The 20203-nt window shown below is 39.6% G+C and overlaps 1 protein-coding gene and 1 pseudogene across 1 annotated transcript in view; both read right to left on the bottom strand.

The window, feature by feature from the left end:
* PCCB (propionyl-CoA carboxylase subunit beta) overlaps nucleotides 1-20203 on the bottom strand; it is a 112495-nt gene that overhangs the window by 19143 nt on the left and 73149 nt on the right. The gene's annotated exons all lie outside the window — the stretch shown is intronic.
* Nucleotides 13540-19584, bottom strand: LOC139438744 (methionine aminopeptidase 1-like; annotated as a pseudogene).

Raw genomic sequence — 20203 nt, 5'->3', positions numbered from 1 at the left:
AATTCCAGTACAATTTAACACAAGGTTCATTCTAGTTTTCCTCCTTTCCATATTTGTAACTCCCCTAATAGTGTACGTATTTGCTCATTCCTAGAATATACAGAAAGAAGCTTCAGAATTGCTAACCCATACCATTGCAGAAAAAACATGCCTACTAACTAGAAATTTAGTATGTCTTTACAGCTATTTCTGTCTTTAGACCAAAGGTATTAGTCAAAATATTGTGTTTAAAGCAGATTCATTTGGTGGGTATAGTTTCTGTTTGAGGTGATGAAAAGTTTGGGGTAATGGATTTTGGGAATGATAATATAATGTTGTGAATGTAATACCACGCACTTGTACACTTGAAAAGAGCTAAAATGGGAAATTCTGAGTTCAATATTTGTTACAATGAAAAGATTTTTAAAAATAATTCATCTGAAATAGGTTCACTTCTCTTTATACTACCTGTGACCTTTTCCCCATGGTCCTGTTGATTTTATTATGATATGTAAGGCAATGAAACAGTTTGCGTGCAGCTCTCTATCCCTACCACCCCATCCCCTCCAGGCCTTACTCATCAAGCTCATTAGTTTCTAATTTATCTTTCCTGAGTGTTTCTGTGTGTGAGAGAGAGAGAGAGACCTGCACAAATGAGCAGATATATTCACACCTATAAATTTTCCTCCTATCTTATGCAGAAAGTTACATACTATAGATACTCTTTCACACCCTGGGTGTTTTCATTTAATATATTCTAGGGAGCAGGTGTGGCTCAGTGGTTGAGCACCTGCTTCGCACACGAGTTCCTAGGTTCAATTCCCAGGACCTCCTAAAAAAACTAAACAATATATTCTGGGAATCACTCTATACCAGTTCATAAAGCTCTTCCTCATTGTCTTCTACTTCTGCATGGTACTCTGTTGTATGGATGAACCATAATTTATTCAACCAATCTATGTGTTGTTTTATTTCACAATTTACATTTAGATTGTTTACAATACTTCTGCAATTACAAATAACGTAGCAATGATAATCTTATACATATTTAACTTTGTATTATGAGAAGAATATCTTCAGGGTAAACCTCTAGCAGTGGGACTATTGGGTCAAAGAGTTGTAAACTTAGGTATTATCAAATTCCCCTACCAGCAATGTATGAGCATGCCTGTTTCCCCACAGACTTGCCAATGGAAAGGTTTTTCAAGCTTTTTGTTTTTGTCTAATAGATGAGAAATATCTCAGTGTAATTTTATTTTGCATGTCTCTCATTAGACTGAAGTATACATGTTTAGCGTCCATTTTCTATCTTTTTGTGTGGATTATTTATTCATGTGTATTGCCTACTTTTCTATCAAGTTTGGTCTTTATTTCCTAAATTTTTACAAGTTCTTTATATATTAAGGATGTTAGTCCTTTAATTGAGATATATGTTGTAAATATTCTCTCCCAGTTGGTTGTCCTTTAATTTTGTTTATAATTTTTTGCTATGCAGTGTTTTTTTATATATTCACATTTATCAGTCTTTTTTTACTGCAACTGGATTTTGAGTCATACTCAGAAAGCCTTTCTCTACCATCTCCTGAAGTAATTGAGGAATTCACCCATGCTTAATTACTCCTGGTGCTTCTATTGGCTCATGTGTTACATTTAGTTCGCTAATCTATTTGAAAGTTTATTTTTGTGCATGATATAAAGTATGGATCTAATTTTATACTTTTCTAAATGGCTATCCAGTGTCACAGAACAATTTATTTAAAAAATTAATTTTTGCCCCATGATATAATACTCTTTTTTTTGATGATCAAGCTTTTTAATCTCTTTATATTATATATTTTGTTTTCTATTCATTTTTAAAAACAATTGATTGAAGTATATCATTCACACATAAATACATGTAAGCAAAAATTATATAGTATGATGCAAAACATCATACAGGGCTCCCATACATCACCCCACCACAAATACTTTGAATTATTGCGAAACATTTATAACAAATTATGAAAGAGTATCTTCAAAGTATAATCCATATCTTATATTTGGTGTATTTTTCCCCAACCCACCCTATCGTTTTTTTGTTCAAACCATATAATTTATCAAAAGTGTACAATCAGTGGTATTTGGTATAATCACAGAATTTTGCATTCATCACTTCAATTAATATTACAGCATTTTTGTTATTCCAAAAAAAAAAAAACCCCAACCATATTTTAGTGCTACTAATTACAAATCCTATGATGTGCTTTCACCATTTCTATTCAATTACAAACAATTTTTTACCAATTCTGCACAGAGTAAACCTCAGCTTTCCATTCTCTAGCCACATTCTATTCTCTGGTGATTTATATTCTATTTAACTTCATGACTTTGCTCATTATATTTTACTTCACAATAGCAAAAGCAAATAATAGTTATCCTTTTGTGCCTGGCTTGCTTCACTCAACAAAATGGAGCTTCACGACTTACATTTTTTCTTACAGATGAATAATATTCCATCGTGTTTATATACCACAGTTTGGTTATTGACTCCTCAGCCAATGGACACCTGGATGTTTCCATCTTTTGGCAATTGTGAATAACGTCACTACGATAATTGGTGTGCAGATGTCTGTTTATGTCAAGGCTCTCAGTTCTGGGTATATGCCTAGTAGTGGTATTGCCAAATCACATGGTAGATATATTTCTAACTTCCTTAGGAATCGCAAAATAGACTTCAACAGTGGCTGTACCATTCTAAATTCACATGAAATGTGAATAAACATTCATCTCTCTCCACATCATCTCCAACAATTGTACTTTTATAATTTTTTAATAGTGGCCATTCTAGTAGGTGTAAAATGATATCTCATTATAGCTTTGATTTGCATTTCCCTAATCACTAATAATGTTGAATATTTTTCGTGTGATTTTTTTACCATTTATATTTTTTCTTTAGAAAAAATGTCTACTCAGGTCTTTTTTGTTCATTTTTAACTGGGCCATTTGCCTTTTTATTATTGAGTTGTAGGATGTCTTTATATATCATGAATATTAGACTCTTCTCAGATGTTGGATATCCAAATATTTTCTCCCATTGAGTAGCCTGCCTTTTTACCCTCTTCACAAAGTCCTCTGAGAACAAGAAGTGTTTCATATTAAGGAGGTCCCATTTATCTGTTTTTTCTTTTGTTGCTAATGTTTTGGGTGTAACATTTAAGACCACCTACTACAAGGTGTTGTAGTTGTTACCCTACATTATCTCCTAGGGGTTTCACAGTCCTGGCTTTCATATTCAGGTCTTTGATCCATTTTGAGTTGATTCATATATAGGGAGTGAAACAGGGGTTATGGATATCCAGTTCGTCCAGCACCATTCATTAAAGAGACTATTCTGTCCCAGAAAAGGGTAATTGGTACGGTAGGCTTATCAAAACTCAGTTTGCCATAGAGGTGAGGGCTTGTATCTGAACTCTCAATTCGATTCCATTGATCAGTGTCTCTATCCCTATACCAATACCTTGCTGTTGGACCACTGTGGCTTTCTTATACACTTCAAGGTCAGGAAGCACTAGTCCTCTGATGCACTTCTATTTTAGGATATTTGTAGTCATTCAGGAAACCATTCCCTTCCAAATAAATTTGGTAATTGCTTTTTTAAAAAAAATTTTTTTTACATTTACTTTTAAAGAAGCTTTAGATTACATAAACATTACATCGAAAATATAAGGGGAGGGAAGCGGACTTGGTCCAGTAGATAGGGTGTCTGTCTACCACATGGAAGGTCCGTGGTTCAAACCCTGGGCCTCCTTGACCCGTGTGGAGCTGGCCCATGCGCAGTGCTGATGCGTGCAAGGAGTGCCCTGCCACGCAGGGGTGTCCCCAGCACAGGGGAGTCCCAAGCACAAGGAGTACACCCCGTAAGGAGAGCCGCCCAGCGCGAAAGAAAGTGCAGCCTGCCCAGGAATGGCACCGCACACACGGAGAGCTGACACAGCAAGATGATGCAACAAAAAGAAACACAGATTCCCAGTGCCACTGATAAGAAGCGGACAAAGAAGAACACACAGCGAAAGAACAGAGAGCAGAAAACGGGGGGTTGAGGGAAGCAGGGGAGAGAAATTAAAAATATATATATACATATATATAAGGGCAAGGAGCGGATGTCGCTCAGGCTGTTAGGAACTCGCCTCCTCTGTGGAAGGTCCCAGTGATGGTTCCTGGTGCCTCCTGGAGAAGGCAAGGAAACAACAAGCAGACAAATGAGAGAACCATCAAGTGGAGAGGGATACAAATAAATTTTTTAAAAAGCAAATAATCTTTTAAAGACAAAAATTATTAAAAAAAAAAATAAGGGATTCCCATATACCCCACCTTCACCCCTCCCACACTTCCCCCATCAACATCTTTCATCAGTGTGGTATATTTGTTATAACTGAAGAACACTTATTGCAGCATTGCTGCTAACTACGGACTACAGATTATAGTTTACACTTTGCCTTGCACACTTTTACAGGTTTTGACAAAATGTATAATACCCTGTAACTACTACTGCAATGTCATGCAGGACAATTCCAATGTCCCCAAGATGCCTCATGTTAAACCTACTCTTCCCTCTCCCTCCCCTCAAAACCTCTGGTGGCCACTGTCTTTATATCAATGATACAAGTTCTTCCATTGCTAGAAAAATAGTAAGTCTATAATAGAATAATATTAAGTGTACTTTAATCCACTGTCCATTCCCCAATCTTGAGGATTTGGGGATGGTGATGCCCACTCTGTTTCTGACTGAGGGGGGGCTTAGATCCCATGGGGCAGACGGATGGAACTGTCTTGCTTGCAGTTGTAGATACTCTCTGTTTCTTGGAATGGGCATTAGTCATCATCATCCTCTTGTTAGTTGTCCTGGGCGAGTCCAATGAACTGGAGAGTAGGTGTTGCAACACTGCTGAGATTCAGGGCTCAACCAGCATATGAACAGAATGAAGATTTAAGCCTCTAGGACATATTTAACAAGTACAGTGCTAATTATTGGCTCAAATAAAAGGGACAGAAAAGCCATGTATAGGGTAATTATAAATGAATCCAACTCTGTTACATTGGGGAGCATACATTCCAAAGTAAGGCCCACTGACAGGGTGCTGAATTCTGGAGCTCGTCTGCCCTGTCTGTAGTGTCTAGATGTCTCTAGAGCTCAGGAGCTCCATTCCACTCTTGGAGGCCCTGTTAGGAGGTAACTCTCAGGCAAAGTATAATACTAGGCTAAGTTTCAATTTCATAAGAAAGGTTCTTGAGTACAATCATCAATATTAAGAGCCTGGAGTAATGATCTGTTCTCCTTTGCCATGAACTCAGGGGATTCCTGCCATTCTATTAGAGAATATAGCAGGGCTCCCTAGGATGGCAATATCCTTCCAGTTATTGTGTGGGTCTCCACCCCCTGAAACAATACCCCATGAATACCTGTACATACTCACCTGCCTTAGATACATGCCCCAGGTGCACCCCTCCCACATATCCCCCAACACTGACACCTGCACAAGGAATCCTCCCTGCCACAGTTGTGACACTTCTGCAATCCAAAACAACCCCAAAATCAGAGCCAAAAAAAAACACAAAATAAGAAAATAAAATTATAATAAAAAATAAAATACAAAAATTTTATTTTGTGTAAGACCTATTCATCACTGTAAGATCTATTGTCTTTTATGTACAGTGACAACATCTTCCATATGTCCCCCCAGTGTCTCAATTTTTTCACTTTATCTTCGAAGAGGCTTTAGATGATAGGTAAGTCACATAGAAAATATAGGGAATACCCATATACCCAATGCCCTCTCCCTCTCCCACTCTCCCCTATTAACATTTTACATGTGAATTGTTACAATTGATGAAGCAATGCTAACCAAGGTCAGTGATTTACATTTTGCACCGTAAACTTTTATAGGTTTGCTGCAGTTTTTTAAAAAGATTTATTTATTTATTTATCTCTCCCTCCCCCCATTGTCTGTCTCTGTGTCCATTCGCTGTGTGTTCTTCTGTGTCTCCTGGTATTCTCATTAGACAGCTCTGGGAACCGATCCTGGGACCTTCTGGAGTGGGAGAAAGGCGATCATTCTCTTGCACCATCTCGGCTCCCTGATCTTCTCTGTCTCTTATTGTCTCTCCTCTGTGTCTCTTTTTTTGAGTCATCATGCTGCATCAGCCCTCCACGTGGGCCGGCACTCCTACACAGGGCAGCACTTCTGCCCAGGGCAGTACACTGTACAGGCCAGCACTCCGCATGAGCCAGCTCACCACACGGGCCAGCCTGCCTTCACCAGGTGGCCCTGGGCATCGAACCCTGGACCTCCTATTTGGTAGATAGGAGCCCAACTGCTTGAGCCACAGCCGCTTCCCTCTTTTACAGGTTTTGACAAAATTTAAAATGGCCTTTATCTCTTATCACAAGATCATGCAGAACAATTCCAATGCCCTAAAAATGTCCTATGTTCCAATTATTCTGTTCTTCCTCCCCCCTCTCCTCAGAACCTATGTTAACCACTAAGTTTCAATTTTTGAAGAATAAGGTTCATAGGTACTTGAAATAATATTGAGGGCTTGACATATTGGTCTATTTTCTTTTATTAGACACTGCCTATGCTCTCAAGAGATTCCTGCCCCTTTGAGAACACAGCAGGACTCCCCAGGATGGGAATTTAATATTTTCTTGTTTATTATGTGGCTCTCCACCCACTGAGATAACACGCTATGACAAGGTAAAAACTTTCATATTCCACAGAGGAACACCCCGGATACGCTGTATCCTACATATCCCCAACCCCCAACAACCTACACCAATAACCCTCCCCTGCTGTATTTGCCAGAACATCCCCACTATTGTAGTTTTTTTTTTGAAAGATTTATTTATTTATTTAATCCTGCCCCCCTCCCCTGGTTGTCTGTTCTTGGTGTCTATTTGTTGCGTTTTGTTTCTTTGTCCGCTTCTGTTGTCGTCAGCGGCACGGGAAGTGTGGGCGGCGCCATTCCTGGGCAGGCTGCTCTTTCTTTTCACGCTGGGCGGCCTTCCTCACGGGCGCACTCCTTGCGCGTGGGGCTCCCCTACGCGGGGACACCCCTGCGTGGCAGGGCACTCCTTGCGCGCATCAGCACTGCGCATGGCCAGCTCCACACGGGTCAAGGAGGCCCGGGGTTTGAACTGAAGACCTCCCATATGGTAGACGGACACCCTAACCACTGGGCCAAAGTCCGTTTCCCACTATTGTAGTTTTAACTACAGACCTGTAAATCCCCAGAGTTCACATGTTCCTTCCTCCAACCCTCCCCCAGTTCCGTGGATAGTCCAACCCAACCCCACACACTCTTCTCCCCTTCACATTCCTGCACCAAAGAACCCGATCACATCACTGTATCATTATCCCCCCCACCACTGCCAAACCACACCGTCCAACTTATCATCGATATTGCCCATCGTAATTGCCTTCTCTATTTCTGTAAAGTAGGATATTGGAATTGTGATTGGTATTGTGCTGAATCCATAAATCAGTTTCGGTAGAATTGACATCTTCACGATATTTAGAATCCCACATAAATGTCCTTTCATTGTTTTAGGTCTTCTTGCTTTCTTTAGTAGTGTTTTATAGTTTTCTGAATACAGATCATTTATATTCTGGTTAAATTAATTCCTAGATATTTCAGTCCTCTTGTTGATATTATAAAAGGATTTTTTTTCTTGATATTCTCAGTTTGCTCACTACTAGTGTATAGAAACTACTGATTTTTACATGTGGGTTTTGTATCCTGTCACTTTGCTAAATTCATTTATTAGCTCCAACAACTTTGTTGTAGATATTTCAGGATTTTCTAAATATAGGATCATGTCATCTGTGAACAGTGATAAGAGTTTTACTTCCTCTTTTCCAATTTGGATGCCCTTTCATTTCTTTTTCTTACCTGATTTTTCTAGCAAGAACTTCTAATACAAGGTTGAATAATGGTGGTGACCGTGGCATCCTTGTCTTGTTCCTGATCTTAGAGGGAAAGCTTTCAATCTCTCACCATTGATACAATGTTGGCTGTGGGATTTTCATATATGCCCTTTATCATTTTGAGGAACTTTCTCATATATCTATCTTTTGAAGTGCTTTTATCAAGAAAGGATGCTGGATTTTGTCAAATGCTTTTTCTGCATCGATCAAAATGATCATCGCTTTTTCTTTCAATTTGTTGATATGGTGTATTACGTTAATTAGTTTTCTTATGTTGACCCACCCCTGCATACCACCAATAAATCCTGCTTGATTGTGGTGTACAATTCTTTAAATATGCTTTTGGATTTGACTTGCAAATATTTTGTTGAGAATTTTTGCATCTATGTTCATTAGAGAGACTGGTCTGTAATTTTCTTTTCTTATAATATTTTTACCTGCGTTTGGTATTAGGGTGATTTAAACTTTATAAAATTTGTTGGGTAATTTTCCTTCCTCTTCAATTTTTTGGAAGAGTTGAAACAAGATTGGTGTTAATTCTTCTCAAAATGCTTGGTAGAATTCAACTGTGAAGCCATCTGGTCCTGGACTTTTTCTTTGTTGGGAGATTTTTGATGACTGCTTCAATCTCTTTAAAGGTGATTGGTTTGTTTAGTTCTTGTATTTCTTGTAGCATGAGTGTAGGTTGGTGCATTTCTAGGAATTTGTCCATTTCATCTAGGTTGTCTCGTTTGTTGGCATACAGTTTCTCATAATACCCTCTATGATCCTTTTTATTTCTCTGGGGTCAGTTGTAATGTCCCCCCATTCATTCCTGATTTTACTTATTTACATCTTTTTTTTTTTGTTAGTCTAAGAATTTGTCAATTTTATAGGTCTTCTCAAAGAACCAACTTTTGCTTTTGCTTTTCTATATTGTTTTTTGTTCTCAATTTCATTTATTTCTGCTCTAATCTTCATTGTTTCTTTCCTTCTACTTGCTTTGGTATTGGTTTGCTATTCTTTTTCTAGTTATTCAGTGAGGTGTCTGATTTTAGTTCTTTCTTCTTTTTTAATATAGGTACTTAGGGCTATAAATTTCCCTCTCAGCACTGCCTTTGCAGATCCCATGTTTGTTTGTTTGTTTTGTAAGATTAATGCCCCCCTCTTTTTTTTAAAGATTTTATTTCTCTCCCCTTCCTCCCCCACCCCAATAGTCTGCTCTCTGTGTCCATTCACTGTGTGTTCTTCTGTGTCCATTTGCATTTTTGGCAGGCAGCACTGATTTTTGGCAGGCGGCACTGGGAATCCGTGTTTCTTTTTGTTACATCATCTTGCTGCATCAGCTCTCCATGTGTGCAGCGCCACTCCTGGGCAGGCTGAGCTTTTCACACAGGGCGACTCTCCTTGCATGGCACACTCTTTGCGTGTGGGGTACCCGTATGTGGGGGACACCCCTGCATGGCACGGCACTCCCTGCACACGGCAGCACTGCTCATGGGCCAGCTCACCACACGGGCCAGGAGGCCCTGAGTATCGAACCCTGGACCTCCTATATGGTAGGTGGACGCTCTATCAGTTGAGCCACATCTGCTTCTCATTTCCCACATTTTGATTAGTTGTGTTCTCGTTTTCATTAATCTTAAGATATCTAATTTTTCCTGCAATTTCTTCTTTGACCCCCTGATTATTTAGGAGTATGTTCTTTAGCCTCTATATATTTGTGAATTTTCCCCTTTCCATCTATTATTGATTCCCAGATTTACTCCATTATGATCAGAGAAGATGCTCTGTATAATTTCAATTGTCTTAAATTTACTGAGAGTTCTGCTGTGGCCCAACATGAGATCTATCCTAGAAAAAGATCCATAAGCACTTGAGAAGCATGTGTCTCCTGCTGATTTGGGATGCAGTGTTCGGTATATGCCTGTCAGGTCCAGCTCTTTTACCATATTGTTCAAGTTCTCTGTTTCTTTGTTGTTCTTCTGTCTAGTTGATCTATCTATTGACATAAGTGGCATGTTGAAGCATCCAACTATTACTGTAGAGAAATCTTTCCTTTCATTCTTGCCAGAGTTTGCTTCATGGATTTTGAGGCATCTTACTTCTTCTTGGTGGATTGTCCCTTTTATTAATATATAATGGCCTTCTGCATCACTGTTTTGCATTTAAAGTCTGTTTTGTCTGACACCAGTATAACTACCCCTGCTCCTTTCGGTTACTGGTTGCGTGGAATGTCTTTTCCCAATCATTCACTTGCAGTCTATATGCATCCCTGAGTCTAAGGTGACACTCCTGCAGACAGCACATGAATGGTTCATGTTTTCTTATCCATTTTGTCAGCCAATGTCTTCTGATTAGGGAGCTTAATCCATTAACATTCAATGTTATTACTGTAAAGGCATTATTTACTTCAACCACTTTATCCTTTGACTTTCCTATGTCATATCTTATTTTTGTCCATCCTTTACAGTTTTCCTTACTCTCTCTGATAATCTTCATTTCTACAATCTTCTACAAGCCTCTTTCTCTTCTCTTTTCTTTTTTGGTGCAAAAATCCCTTTAGTGTTTCCTGCAAAGCTGGATTCTTGTTTACGAACTCTCTTATTTTCTATTTATGAATATTTTAAACTCACTGTCATATTTGAAGGACAGTTTTGCCAGACAAAGAATTCTTGGATGGCAGTTCTTCTCTTTCAGTACTTTAATTTTATCATACCAGTGCCCTCTCACCTCCATGGTTTCTGAAGAGAGATCCGCACTAAGCCTCACTGAGTGTTCCTTGTATGTGATGGTTTGCTTCTTCCTTGCTTTCAGAATTTTCTCCTCTTTGGCATTTGGCATTCTGAATATTGTGTCTGGGGATAGGTCTATTCAGATTTATTCTGATTGGAGTAGGCTTATATTTCCTGGATATGTATATTCTTCTCTTAGATGAGAGTTGGGAAATTTTCAGCCATTATTCCCTCAAGTACTCTTTCTACAGCTTCTCCCCTTTACCTTCTGGAACCCCCATGACACATATGTTGCTGCATTTCGTGTTATCATGCAACACCCTGAGCCCCCATTCAATTTTTTCCAGTCTTTTCTCTCTATATTCTCTTCAATTTCAGTTTTGTCTTATCGCTTAGCTTTCTTCTATCATTTCAAGTCTGCTGTTGTATGCTTCTGATGTGTTTTTAACCTCACTTAACATGACTTTCATTCCCATGCGCTGTTATTTTTCTATTCAGGTTTTCAAATTCTTCTTTGTGTTCCCTCATGTCTTCTTTGTTTTTATTTTTAATACCCCCCTCCCGAGATGGCTCCCTCGTCTGCTCATTGTCTGCTCATCTTACTAGGAGACACTGGGAACCGAACCCAAGATCTCCCATGTGGGAGACAAGTGCCCACTGCTTGAGCAACTTCCATTCCCAACCTGTGGCAGCTCGTTGCAACTCATCTTCTTTAGGAGGGACTGGGAACTGAGCCCGGGCCCTCCCATGAGTGAGGTGGGCATCCAATTGCTTGAGCCACTACTGCTTCTCCCTCATGTCTTCTTGATGTTCTTTATCTCTTTAGTCATACTTTCAACTCCTTAACTTGATTTTGGAAATTCGTATGAATTGATTAGTTGTTCCAAACCCTGTGTCTTATCTGGGGCTGTGTTATATTCCTTTGCTTGGGCCATTCCTTCTATTTGGCTTGTAATTTTTGCTGATGTCTAGGCATCTGATTATAATGGTAAATTGATTTTGATGATCAAGTTCTCTCTCTTTTTTAGGAATTGAGTGGCAGGAGACTGTACATTACTGCATTTCTTTGAGTCATGGTTCAACCTGTTCTAAGTCTTTAGCATTGACCCTGTCAGTTGCTCAAATCTGAGCATACACCAGTAATAGGTTGCAGACCTGCTTCTAAGTGCCTTGAGGCCAGGTGACTTTAAGACCAGAAAAAGCTTCTCTTACTTATTTACTCTGAACTTCCTCACATGCATTTCCTTGGTCCACTAGCAGATAGTGCTCTTTGGCAGCCCTCTCAGTGCAAAGCCTAGTCACAGTGTGTTGGTGCAATAACCACCACAACGTGAGGGAGGCTCCTGCCTGGAGGCAATTCAAACTTTCTCAGAGGCTGTTCTCCCACCATTGCTGGTCGCCCTCTCCCCTTTCCCAGGCAGGAAATAGTTTCACTCCTCTCTTTGGCCTCAACAAGTGCCAGTCAAGAGGGAGGGTGACTGAGAGGGTTGGATGTTTTGCATCTGAATTTGCTGTAGACTATGTCCCTTCCTCTCCCCTTTCTTGGGGAAGAAGACCCCTGCAGCCCGCTCAGTCCACAGCCACTGCAGCCCGCAGACTGCTCCAAGAGGAGGGGAACTGCCACCAGCTACTGCTGCTGCAGCTTTACCCTCGGGACTCTCCCAGCAGCTGAGGTTCCTTTCCTTTGCCCCTCTCTCTTCTGGGTGTCGTCTCACCTTCTCTGAGTGTTCTGAGTCCAGAGCAGCCCTTCAGACAGTCTCTGCCTTTTCCTGGGAGAGAAGTGATCTTTCTCCCTCTCTACTCCTCCATCTTCCTTACACATTATATTACCATTCACATTACAAGGTATTCCATTCACAAATATTACACTTTGTTAAAAACTTCACACACATATCCCCAAAAGGTGACACCAGATGCAATCACTTTACTAAATCATTAAAATAATAAAAGTAATGAAAACATTATCATGACTCTTTTAAAACAGTAAAGGTCTGAGGCACTCTGTGATAGAAGTTGTCCTCTTACAAATAAAATGTGCTAGTGGTATCAAATTTTATTACAAGAAATTCACCAGATTCCCAGTAATCAAGTACACTCTCATGACAATGAATTTATGCCCTGATGTCACTGGATACTCTTCTATTTGGACTGAAACACTGAAAAGGGCCAACTGTGCAAAGGCAGTGGATGTTTTCAGCACCTCAAGAAGGGCAGCTGCATCCCGCTCCTAGGGTCTTCTAAGTAGTTTTTCTCATCGGTGTCATTGACTAAATGTTAGAACCTAACAGCCAACCAGACTTACTCTGCCCACAGCTGGACAGATTCCAGAACTGTCCTTCTGCATCATTCTCCACAGGACAACCCCCACCCTCTTCTGAGGACATCCAAAGCATATTCTTGAAATAAAATAGAGGGGAAGAAAATGGGCTTTTCGTTTCTGACCAGAGGTCTGAAAGAGCAGTGTATTGCAACATTCTCATGTCCTGCAACACCCAGTCATGACCTGAAGCATTGCTATTTTTGCCATAAACTAGATTTTTTAAAGTCTGACAACTTTTTCCACTTTTTAAACACAGAGCCCACGTCAGAGAGAAAGTCTCACTGACTGTTTCCTTAAGCACAATTACAAGGGTAATGATTAGTTGGGGCGGGAGGGGAGCAGATGGGGACAGGGACGGCGATGGGCACAGCAGATCACAACTGAGAGTTAAACTACTGCAAACTATATGTCCACTATGACAGCGTACAACCCCATCAGAGCAGAATCAACACAAACCCTGGGTCACATAGTGTTCAGTAATTTTGTATATGGAACTCAAAATGTCTACATTTTTTCATATATATACTTAATTTTTAAAATCTGGAGCAACATATGTTGCTGAAGTTTCAAGGATTCTCATCTTCAACATTTACCTGGAAAAGTAGCTAGCTCTTGATGGCTGTTTGTGGCAGTGATAAAAGCAACTAGAAGTTGGTTTAAGTAAAAGTGTTCAAAGAGAAAATGAGAAAACAGGGGTCCAGGGATTACTGGAGGGGAAAGAATGGACATTGAAAAGAGGTGAGAAATTTTTCCTTTATTCTTCTGGGCTTTTTCAGACCCAAGAGAAGTTCTTGCAGATATACATCAAATGCTCTAGTCCTTTCTTAGCTACAGTCAAAACAAAACAAGTGATAAAAATTTCCTCTTCTTGTCTGTACTCTCAACAAAATGTATAGTACAGCCATAAGGTATGATACCATCTTGAGAGAAAGTAAAATTGGGACATGACATGAGGCTGTGCACTGCCAAGTTGCCAGGTTAGGGTTTCACAACCAGTGTCCATGACCAGTGAAGAGTGCTCGAACTGCGTAGACCGCTTCCCGCTGCTCGTCACTGCGGTCCAACCATCTGGCCAGGTTTAATCCTGCCACCCGCCCTCACAAATCTTTGGCTCAACTGTAAATATATGGTCCACCTTCATAATTCCAACGGCTTTATTTCTGGCATTGTGGGGTACATTAGGGACTATATGCAAAGTTTGTAGAGTCCATGCCCACAGTAGCTTAGAACAACTGAAAACCCATTTGCTTGGGCATGCTTCTGGATAATGCTTCCCAATTCTGTTATCGAGCACCAGATTTTCTGCATCAACCGCTTGCATCAGGCACTCATACAGAGTCTGGATTCATTTCTACATTAGTTAGCCAAAGGGGTGCTGATGCAAAATACCAGAAGTGTTGGCTTTTGTAAAGACTATTTATTTGGGGTAGAAGCTTTCAGTTACCAGGCCAGAAAGCATAAGTTACTTCCCTCAGCAAAGTCTGTTGCCACGTGCTGGAACAAGATGGCTGCTGACGTCTGCAAAGGCTCAGGCTTCCTCTTCCTCTTAAGGCTCTGTGGTCCCTGCTTCTTCCACAATCTGCTGTAGGCTGGGATAAGTCTTGTCTCTCTCCTGGGGCTCATTCCTCTCCAGGCTCAGCTGCTCTGTTCTCTCCACAAAGGTCAGCTGTAAACTGTCAGACAAACGGCTGGTCTCTCTTCCTGGGGCTTCTGCCGTGTCTAATGGAGCCTTCTCTCTTTCCCCATTTATCTGCTTCTCTGTGTATATACTTCCCAGGGCTCCAGCATCCAAAACTCCAACTAACTCCCCTGCTGTATAGTTTTCTCTGTGAGTCCCCGCCCCTCAACATCCTACTGATGTGGCCCAATCAGAGCCTTAATCATAATTTAATCAAGTAAAAGTGAAGCTTCTGAATCCAACACAATCCAATATGCCCGGAGGAACAGACCAGTTCACAAACATAATCCAATATGTACTTCTGGAATTCATAAACCAAATGGCCTTTTGTCTGGAATTCCATGACAGATGACTTTATTCACTGAGGTATAAGACTTTGGTAAATTATAATTCAGTGGAGATGGACAATTTCTTGCAATGCACGCAAGTGTACAACATGATCTGTTTCTGCATTAGTTACACCTGGTTTAATCGTCTCAGTAGCAATGTCCAGTATTAGTCTAGCAAGCCTACATAGAAGTCGCAGCCCTTCTAATCATCAGTCCAGAGTATTTTCAGAAGTACCTTTAAGAGCCTGTTCAGATCCAGACATTCCTTAAGGCTAATGTGCACAACCTAGCCTTTGAACATAACTTGGTACTGGCCTTGATGGCAGCAGTGGATAATGTGGTCTGAGTTTACCAGTGTATCAATTACCTGCCCATGGGTCGGGATTAATATCACCTTCTACACTCCAGGAAGACACTACTTGCTTTGCCTTTTCTTCTTTTGCTTTCTTATGCTGTAACTTGTTAGTAGCACAAGTTTCTTTAAAAGATTCCTGTGGGTAGTTAAAACATTCCTGTGAGCAGAAGTACGAGCCCTGGATGCACCAACTTGATGCAGGTGGGACACTGGAGTTTAGCTCACTGCTGCAGCCAGGCCTCCATCCTGCCTGCCTGCCTGCCAGGGGAAAAGAGCACCTCACCAAGCGGGGTGGAAGGGTGGTGAGGAAAGGCTGGGCAAAGAGGAGAGGAGAGGAAGGGAGAGAAGAGGGAACAAACCGGGTACCTTTTGAATACACTAAAATTCTGTATGTTTTTGCATCTATTTCTGTCTTTTCTATTCTATTGCACTAGTCTATTTATGTGCCAGTACCATACTGTTTTAATTATGGTATGTTTTAACAGATGATATGATAGAGCTATTCTCCCTGCAGCTTTTCTATTGCAGTATATTCCTAGCTAGTCTTGGATTTTCATTTTTCCATATGAACTTTTGCATAAATTTACCTAGTTCTATGAAAAAAAAATTATGTTTACTGGGACTACCTTATATTTATAAGCAATCTAAACAGGAACTGACATTTTTATGATGATAACCCAATATTCAGGAACAGGGCTGTCTCTCCATTTGTTCAAGTCTACTTTTGTATTTTTCAGAAGTATTTTTAAATTCCCCCCATACGGCCTTTGTACACTTCCAATTAAGTTTATTAATAAATATTTTATCTTGAATTTTCTTTAAGGCTTTTCTCAGCATCTATGAAAATAACCAAATGTTTTTCTCCTTTATGTCCATGACTATATTTCTAGATTTCCTAATAGAGAACCCATCTAGAATGAATCGCATTTGGCCAACATGTGTAATTTTAACATAGCATTCAAGTCTGTTAGATAATATTTTACTTAGCATTGTGTCATCAATATTGATGAAACTAACCTCAAGTTTTCCTTTTAAGCACTGCCTTGATCAGGTTCAGGTATTGTCTTAGTGTCCTAGAGTGCCATAACAGAGTACCACAAAGTGGATGGCTCAACACAGCCGACAGGCATTGTCTGGGTCCTGGAAGCTCGAAGTCTGAAATCAAAGTGTCGGCAAGACCAGGCTTTCCATGAACCCTCCAGGGGAGAATCCTTTCCTGCCTCCTCCTAGCTCCAGCTGTGTGCTGGTCATTCTTGGCCTTCTGTGCCTCAGTTGCCGCATGGCAACTTGCTGCGTCTGTCACAATCTCCTCTTAGAAGGATTCCAGGCATGTGGGACGAGGGCCACCTAACCAGTTTGGCCTCATCTCAAGTCACCACATCTTCAAAGATACTGTTTCTAAATAGGATGGCATTCACAGGACCAGGGTAGGACCTGAACACTTTTTTGGAGAATGCACTCAACCCATAAGAGGTATCAATGTTGTTATACTTGCATCATAAAAAGAAGTTGGAAGGTTTTGCTTTTTTGTGTGTGTAAAGTATTTCCTCCTGGCTATATTGATTAGTTCTCTACCACTAATGGGTCAATTTCTGGTAAACTGTACTTTCTTAGGAAAATGTCCATTTGGTCTACTCTCTCGGGATTTTATAATTTCTCCTCTTTCAATGGTTAGTCCTCTTTTTACTTCATATTTGCATTTGTGCTTTCCAACCCTTTTTTCTTGATTAAGCTAATGGTTGCTCTATTTTATTAGAAGTATTTTACATCTGTTGTCCCTACTTCATGAATTTCTGCTTTTATCCTTATTAAATCCTTTCCTGTGATTTCTTTTGGGTAATCTGATATTTTTTTCAAGGCTTTCTGAGCTGGGAATTTAAATCATTTATTTTCCCTCTTTTATTTTCGCTAAGTATATAAGGCTATAAATTTTTCTCTGCACATTGCTTTAAATGCAATCCATAGATTTGGATATGTACTGTGTTCATTTTTTTTCTTATAGAAATTGTCAGTTTGGTTTGCACGTCCCCTGTTCACCTAAGAATTGTTTAATAGAAGACACTAAATATCCAGGCAGAAAGGTGCTTTTGTTTATTTGTTATTAATTTCTGGTCTTAGAGTTGTTAGTAATATTTCTGCTTTATTATATTTAATGATGTTCTTTCTGACCTAATACATGATCAACTTTTGTGAATCATCAAAATGTCCCTGAGTATAAGGTTAATTGTTTGTTACCAGGGTTTTAAGTCTAAAATACATCCATAAGTTCTATCTTATTATGCTGTTTAGATCTGTTGTACTGTACTTACTTTTGTGCATTTGACCACTCTTGTTCCAAGAATGGTGTGTTTAAGGCTCATGTTATTAATGTGTTTCTAGCTATCTCTCCTTGGATCTCCTATGGTTTCTGCTTTATAAAGGGGCTTACTCTATTATTTGGTGCATAGATATTTTGCTTTTAGATCACCATTGTGAAATTAGCTTTTGAAAATTGTCATGGTTAATACTTTCTGGCTTGAATTTTACTTTGTCTGATACAAGAATCACAAACACTGCTTTCATGCTGTTTATTTTCCTGGTATATCTTTGCCCATTCCTTATTCTTAGCCTTTCTGAATCATGTTAAGTGTCTCTTAAATATAGCACATAATTGGTCTTGCTTGAACTAAGTTGAACCTCTTTTTCTTTTAATAAGAAGGTTAAGCCCACTCACATTTATTAATATGACACTTGGTTTTTTGGTCATATTATTTTGTTATAATTACTGCATATATCATGTTAAATCCGCTGTTTCCTTACGTGATATGTTTTATTTTGTTTAGGAAGATCTGTATTTTTCCTTTTGCTGAAATTTCCTGTCATACCTTGGTTGGATGAAGCTCATCCTCTAGTGCATTTCTCGGTTCTTGCATGTTTACAATTGGTTTTCTATAATCTTAATACTTGAAGGTCAGCTTGGATAGATATAAAATCCTTAGTCATATATTCTTCCCTTGAATTTACTGAAAATACTTTTCCATTGTTGGCTTGCTAGGTGTGTTGCCTTTTTTTAAAAAGATTTATTTATTTTCCCCCCTTCCCCTCCCCCTGACCCTGCTGGGTTTTTTCTGCTGTGTCCATTCATTGTGTGATCTTCTCTATCTAGTTCTCATTTTTTCTCCTCTAGGATTCACCGGGACTCAAACCTGGAAACCTCTGATGTGAAGAGAGGTTCCCTGTCAATTGCACCACCTCAGTTCCTGGTTTCTGCTGCGCTTCACCTTGACTGGGAGCTCCCCTTTGTCCCTCTTTTGTTGCGTCATCATCTGGCTGCGTGGCTTGCCTGCACGAGCAATGGCTCACGACGTGGGCACTCAGCTCACCACGTGGGCACTAGGCCCGCCATACGGGCACTTGCATGGGCACTGGCTCGCTGCACAGGCATGCTTTCTCTTCTACTTTTCCACCAGAAGGCCCCAGGAATCGAACCCAGGTCCTCCCATATGGTAGGCGGAGGCCCTATCACTTGAGCCTTATCTACTTCCCTTTGTGTGTTGTTTTTGAGAAGTCTAATGCCACTTTAATTCTCCTGTTCATGTAATTTACTTGATATTTTTGCCTGACGGTCCTGAGGATTTTTCTTTTTCTCAAGTTTAGTCTTTCTGAGTCAATTTCCCCATGTACTCAGTGAGCCCTTCATTATCTACATTAAGGTCCTTTCATTTCTAGAATGATTTTCTGGATTAAATTTTAAATATTAGTTCAGTTTCACTGGTTTTTCTTTTTCAGAGACTCCAATAATATGTATGTTTGGTCTGCTTTGCTTGTCTTCTATGTTAACTACTCTCTGACATGTCTTACTTCTTTCCTTCTTATTTTCATTCTCTTATTTTCCCTTTTTTTTTTTTTCAATGCTTATTAAGTTTTCATTCAAATCTAGTCCCCTTTGAGTACTTTATAATTTTGTCTTCATTTCTCATATGTGATTATCTTTTTTTCTCCTATTTTCTGAATTCAATCAACTCTAATTTTACTCCTTCCTATTTTTGCCCATTCTGTCATTTTAGTTTCTGAGTTTCTGACTTTCATATTCTCAAATGCTTATTGGAAGTTATTGATTTCAGACTATAGTGTGATCATCTACTTCATGGTTGATTTTTACATTGGGGTGAAGGTTCATCAACTGAAATGTTTTAATTCTCATTTTTTGTTTTCTTAGAGCAGTTTATATAAATGGAGACTACTTGTACCTGCATTTGTGGGCATGGTTGACAATTTGGGATGACAAACAAGATTCTATTTCAAGAGCCCCCTCTTCTGTCACTATGGCAAAGTGCAGTTTAGTAAACAGGGGTCTTGATTTAGGGAGGGCAATGGGAGGAGGGGAGCATGTCCTTTCATTTTTGGTTGTCCTGCAGATACATAAAGATACCCCTCTTGCTTCATTTTTCCTTCACTTCACAGTCAGCAAAGATGTCTCTCCCTTCCTTTTACCCTTTTCTTCCCTAGAAGCAATGTTTTTCCAAGACAGCCTTCTTAAATTACAGGTATACTCTTAAATCTCTTCCCTGAAATCACTGCTCTGATATATGACTCTTCTTCAGAACTTTTAGAGTAAATTTTCTCTTTCTGGGAAAGAGTTTGTCTCAATCCTCTTTTCTCTCTTCTGTGCAGTTTCTCTCCAAAGGGAACTGAAGTCGGTGTTGAAAACACAGTTCTCCTATAAATTGGTGTTTACTGTTCCACTTACAGTTATTTGAAATTCATAGTATTTTGTCTTCCAATTATGCCAAAGGCATGCGAACGGTAGTTTTATTTGTTCTTCTTGTTGACCTAAATAGTTTTTGGAGGATATGTAGAAAGTTTTGATCTTAGGAGGCCACCT

This window comes from Dasypus novemcinctus, chromosome 4 (genome assembly GCF_030445035.2).
Source record: "Dasypus novemcinctus isolate mDasNov1 chromosome 4, mDasNov1.1.hap2, whole genome shotgun sequence".
In the NCBI taxonomy this organism is placed as follows: Eukaryota; Metazoa; Chordata; class Mammalia; order Cingulata; family Dasypodidae; genus Dasypus; species Dasypus novemcinctus.
Note: the sequence above shows the minus strand (reverse complement) of the source record. Positions and strands in the feature narration are given on the sequence as shown.